The sequence below is a fragment of the Rhipicephalus microplus genome, chromosome 6 (genome assembly GCF_043290135.1).
Source record: "Rhipicephalus microplus isolate Deutch F79 chromosome 6, USDA_Rmic, whole genome shotgun sequence".
In the NCBI taxonomy this organism is placed as follows: domain Eukaryota; kingdom Metazoa; phylum Arthropoda; class Arachnida; order Ixodida; family Ixodidae; genus Rhipicephalus; species Rhipicephalus microplus.
Genome location: NC_134705.1, coordinates 116,987,426 through 116,993,453, shown reverse-complemented (window position 1 = coordinate 116,993,453; position 6,028 = coordinate 116,987,426).

The following is a 6,028-nucleotide window of genomic DNA, read 5'->3' as shown; positions in this document are numbered from 1 at the left end:
TTATCTAAGATACCCTCTACATCTTGGCACCAGGTAATGGCTTGTTTTTTGTAACAGATTGTCGCTGAATATTCTCGGGATGGCATTCGCTTGTCTACCACGTACACACAATCTATAGACCTCTAGCAATTCACAGGACTACCGTGGAGCTGTTTTAGACTTCGTTATTTCTATTGGCTAGAGCAGTAGCCGCGGATGCCACCTTTTTGGTACAGGTTGTTTCAAGCAGAGTCGCGACAGTTTCAATGGCATGCGGCAAATTACCATGACGGCTGCCTTACTTGATTCGGCAGCCTTGTGGTAGACTGCCTCACTACGTTAGCCAAAGTATTTTCAAAGCTGTCGAACTCTTAGCTCGTCTTCTCGTTAGGTGGTACAATTTGCCGAGGGGTTTCGTAATGTGGCAGATCGTTGCGTCGTTGTTACCTCGTCGTCGTAGAAATGTCCCCCGGCCCAGTTTGTTCAATAACACTTAAGCAAACTGGGCATAGTGAACATACATGCATTAAGACATTGCTGCTGGGTTTTGAGACGCATCTCTCACTAATAACACTACCTTTTCACTCACCTTACACGACTAGCAAAAAAATTTGCTTCATACATTCCGACATGTTAAATACAGAAATAATAGGAGAAGGAGAAGGTAGGGTTCACAAACACTCTGTGATCAAATTAACACAAAATTCAAAGAATATTTGAACAGAAAAAATATTCACAAACTTCAAAATATTGATGACCTCCAAAATTTACTAAGGAACATGTTATGAATAACAATAAAAGGATCAAGACAATCTATAGTTAACAAATGCTATACTACCAAATTAAAAACGGTCGAACAACAAATGTATAAAAGTAAGAAATGCTAGTTAGGAAAAATGGAGTGATAATAGATAATATACTTTTTTATAGCTATTTGGTGTTGCAATGAGTATTGCTTTTTGTTTGTGTTCAGTGATTTGTGTTTGCGGCGATGATAATACGTCGGATATTCTATGTTGATCAAATTTGTACTCGCTCTCTTATTTTAACGCGATAGCGTTAAACAGGTAGCTATGCAAAAGTTCCGGCGTAGATATCGGTGTCGTTAGTTGTGAGTGAAAAAGATACATTGCGTGACCGAAAAATCAAGAATGATTCAAATAAAATTATTAAAATATATGGGTTAGAGGGGGAACACGGGTCTTTGCGTGGAAAGCGGGTGTTATACCACACAGCCATGCCTCTGCTTGTGAAAGACCCTACTGCATTTTTAAGGTCACGTAGTTGGTGCAAGCAAGTTCGAAAAGGTTTCATACACCAAGTGTTTGAGGTACGCACTAGAGACAGAATATCACTATCGCTTTCAACTCTTCAAGTGTCCTCCAATTTTTCTGCATGTGTTTATGTAAACTTTTGGCCAATTTAATTTTTTTTGCCAGTGCCTCTGAGTGGGCGTTTGTTGTTACAGGCACAACGACCCAGTCAGGTGCCACCATATATAGTCCTCTTTCCTAAGTGTGACCTCGCCTATACTTGAATAAAATAATTAAGTTGAATTTTGTTGAAATAGACCTGATAGAGTGACCAAAGCGAAGGAGCTTTTCTGTGCGCACTTTCGTCAGGGATAGCCGATCCTTCTGCCACAGAAGCGTCGCTGCCGCAAGCTCTTCTAAAGTGTTGTTCCCACCATGCACTTCTCCTTTTTCATTTGTTGCTTTGAGCTTTATACCTAGGACAATGAAGTTTCTTAGGAAAACGTGTAGAGGCGAAACTGGCTTTGTGAGCTCCGCTACGCTGGTTGTTGTTGTTGTTGTTGTTCTCCTATCTTTAGTGGCGCATACCCACTGTGGGGGATTGGCCAAGAATCGAGTGGCTTTAAAATTTACTGTTCAGATTTAGAATGATGGAGGTATAACAGAAAGATTACCGATAGCCTATAGGCAAGTGTGGTGCTTAATGTAATGCATAGAAATATTTACATAAACAAATTTATTCTTAGAATAGAGCATTAGTCTGATTTTATACGTATATAATTAGGTGAACATGTTAAGATAATGAAACTGGTTAATTAGTCGACCTATTAGTTTCATCAATATAGTCCCGGACGGCCGCGCATACTGTGCCATTACAGAAACCAGAAATGGAAGCTCCAAAAGACAAAATGACAGGCAGAGATAAGTCCATACCAATGCCACGCAAAGGTATTTCTAATAGGGTTTTTCGTAATGTGTTAAACCGCCTGCAGGTCAAAAAGAAATGTTCTATTGTTTCCAGTTCATCACAGAATGCACACAGTGGCGAAGGTGCCTGAGCAGACCTGTGTTTATAGAAATTTAGATTTGGTACCCGGCAACGCAGCCTTGTGATAGCTACTTCTTGTTTTCGAGTGCGGCAAAAGTCTCTTCGCCAGGGATATAATAAATGGCGATATTCTGTAGAGTTTGTTAGTGCTGAACCTTTAAAGACTTGCATAAGCGTACGTCTGCGGAATCGAGCAGCAGTCACATAAGCGGATGATGGACAGAGCGGTAGAATTGGTTCGCTGATTGACGACTTAGCTAAGGAATCTGCTATTTCATTAAGAAACAAACCTTTATGTCCAGGCACCCAAACTAATCGCACTTTTCTTAAATGCGCAGGTACTAATGCACGGAACGCCTTTGTTACGTGATTATCAGCACCAACAGAAAGTGCCGCACAAAGAGATAGGGAATCTGTTATTATGACAGCTGATGTAATTGCTGTATCTAACTTGCGTAAGGCGAGCACTACTGCCAGAAACTCAGCCACAAAAACGGGTATGAAATCGGGTAGTCGAAGGGAATAAATCCAATTTAAAATAGGGCTGAAAATACCAACCCCTGACTTTTCGTCGTATTGCGATGCGTCTGTAGCAATAATAACGTTCGTTGTAATACAGCGTAGGTGATCTTGGAGTAAACCATCCAAAATATTATGGGGAAGTAATTTGGCATTATTAGGAAAAATGTCGTCGAATTGAATTTCTAACGGGGCTGAATTATAACGACTCGGCATGATGTCGCATATACGTACGTTTAGAGGCTCCAGTAAATTTTGCACAAATATAATTTGTGGCGTGTGAAATCGCGGCCATCTGGCAGCAAAAAATGATTCCGGGGTGGAAATAAAGGCTGTTTCTGAATGTCGTAATGGTGATTCATAAATTCTTAAGAATGTCTGAACAGTCAGAAGGCGAATTCAACAAGAAAGCGGAGGGACCCTCGATTCGAGATATAACACATTGTTGGCGACTGTTTTGGGAAGGCCAAGGCATAAGCGTAAAGCTTCTCTTTCCAGAAGAATTAGGGGCCGCAACTTGTAAGCTGGAACTCCAGAGAAAAGCACACAACCAAATTCCAAAATGGGACGAACATACATGCGATATATCATTAATAATGTGTCTCTTCTCATACCTATGCGGTAGTTACTTAGCCTACGTAATATGTCAATGGCCCGCACACCTTTTCCGGCGATATATTCGATATGAGATCGCCAGTTGAGCGATGTGTGATAAATTACTCCAAGGTATTTAACAGATTCCACCTGTGGTATATCCTCATGATGGTAAGACAGAGAGATGTTCACAGGGTATTGCAGCGGGAAAACAAGGAGGGCACATTTACTTGGATTAAGTAAAAAGCTGTTGCCATCGAGCCAGCTCTCCAATATATTAAGGTAAGTCTGCAGCCGTTCATATAACGTCTGAATGTTATCTGCCATTGCCAAAAATGCGATATCGTCTGCATAAACATAAGTTGTTATATCCTGTTTACGTGGGATGGTGCTCATTAGTAAATTAAATAGCACCGGGGAAAGCACCGAGCCTTGCGGTACTCCCCTCGTTTGGGTATGAGTAGATGATGAAAACCCATCTTTAAAACAATAAAATTTCCTGTCTGCGAGAAAATTGTGAACCCACGCTACTATGTATGATGGAAAATCAAGGTATTCTAATCGATCTATCAAAATACAGTGCTCCACTATATCATATGCTTTAGCGATGTCTAAGGTAACTAAAGCAGCATATTTTTTATGTAGCCGAGCTAATTGAAGCCTACTTTCTAAGTCAACGTGGGCATCCCAAATTGAACAACCAGCCCTGAACCCAATTTGACAGGGACTTAGAATAGACCTCATGGTAATAAGTTCATTAATTCGTATATTGATGATTCTCTCAACCAATTTCACTAAGTTTGATGTCAGTGCGATCGGCCTTATGTTATTCAACGTGTATGCATCATTTTCATTTTTTAGCAACAATACAATTTTGGCAAGTTTCCATTCTGGAGGTATCCATGCATTCCCCAAAGAGTAATTCACTAGTTCTAGCAAAAGATTAGGCGATTCCTGGAGTAAACATTTCAACATAGAGTTCGTAATCCCATCTGGTCCGGGAGCCGTCCTCGGTATGCATAATACTGTCTGATTCAATTCAGCTAAAGAAACTTTTGGAAATTCATGCAAGTTTACCAGAACGGACTGAATAGCCGAAAAATTCGCAGTGAAGCGGCGTTCTAAACCTTGCGCTATGTCTTCTAGAGAAGTGTTCATTTCTACCGGCGTCAAGACACATGACTGCAACGTTAAAGGTGCTGGTAGTACTTTTCTTGTCCGAAGATAAGCGAACAAAGCACGCTTATTCTTTGATTTAGAAAGATAATCAAAATGTCTACTCTCGTATTCTTCTTTCGCGCGGTTCACTGTACGCTTAAATACGCCACCAAGGAATTGATAGTCTTTCCAGTTTGTTGGGCTCTAATTAAGAAGAAGTTTTTTCCAAGCGGCTTTTCGTCTTCTATAATCGCGCGTACACTCATCGTTCCACCAACGAGAGGAGGATCGTTTATTGGATGGAATAGAAAATTCAGAATTTTTTCTAGATCCCTCCAGCATTGAACCTATCGTAGATGCAATCTCCTTAGTACTGGCATTTCCAAGCTTGGAAATGGCAGAACGGAGGCAGCCTTGAAATTTGCTTTGGTTGATGTATGTGCGTTTTGGCTGATCTAAAGTTATTGTTGCACAAGTAATGTCAAAAACTACAGGAAGATGGTCACTGTTAGTTGCCGAATCCAGAACAGCCCATGACAAAATCTTGATTGCATTGGAGCAAAACGTTAAATCCAATACTGAGCTAGTTTGACCTCGGACAAATGTTACATGACCTTTATTCAGACAGGAGAGGTTGTGATCAATAGTCCATTCCCACAGTCGCCTACCACAAGAATCTGTCCTTATACCCCAAGACAAATGGTGTGAATTAAAGTCTCCTGTGAGTACAATTTCCTTTCTACATGCTACCAAAACGCTGTCAAGATAACGCGTGCTTTGCACACCGGAGGGGAAGTAGCAATTTACGATTGAAAAAGGGTGGTATCCGGGGAGACACAAGTCTAATGCTAATAATTCGCAATCGAAGTAACATTCTGAAAGAAATTTTCGCTTTATGGCATAATTTACTTGATACAAGGATCATTAAACCACCACCACGTGATGGGCGATCTAATCGAAAAGAACGAAAACCTGCAAGATGGAAATTTTTATCTGGTGTAAGCCAAGTTTCTTGGAGAATTATAATATCAAGATTAAAATTAGTGCAAAAGTAATGTAAGTCGGTTGAGGCTGAGAATATAGAACGGCAGTTCCACTGCAGCACCCTCAACTGACCTATGGTGTTGAGCGTACCGCAGAGGCGCATGTCGCGCCCTTGTTAGCATCTTCACGCGAAATAGCTGATTCATTCCGTTTAGATTTGGACTTGAGATCGGTGAAGATAGGGGATCTGGTACGTTTATTAGTTCGTATATCGAGTTCCATATCTGTATCACTACTTGTACTCGGCCGAGGCGAATGTCGGTCCAAGTGCACCTGTGTTCCTGGCTGCTTAGCCTTGCCTGCAGATGCAGAAAGTTCGTCCATCACTACATTGCGTAGCTGTGTGGCGTCACTAGTAATGTGTAATACTGCAGGTTCTGTACCAGTCTGTACTGTTTGTCCAATCTGGCTTGAAAGAATTTGCACTAAACAG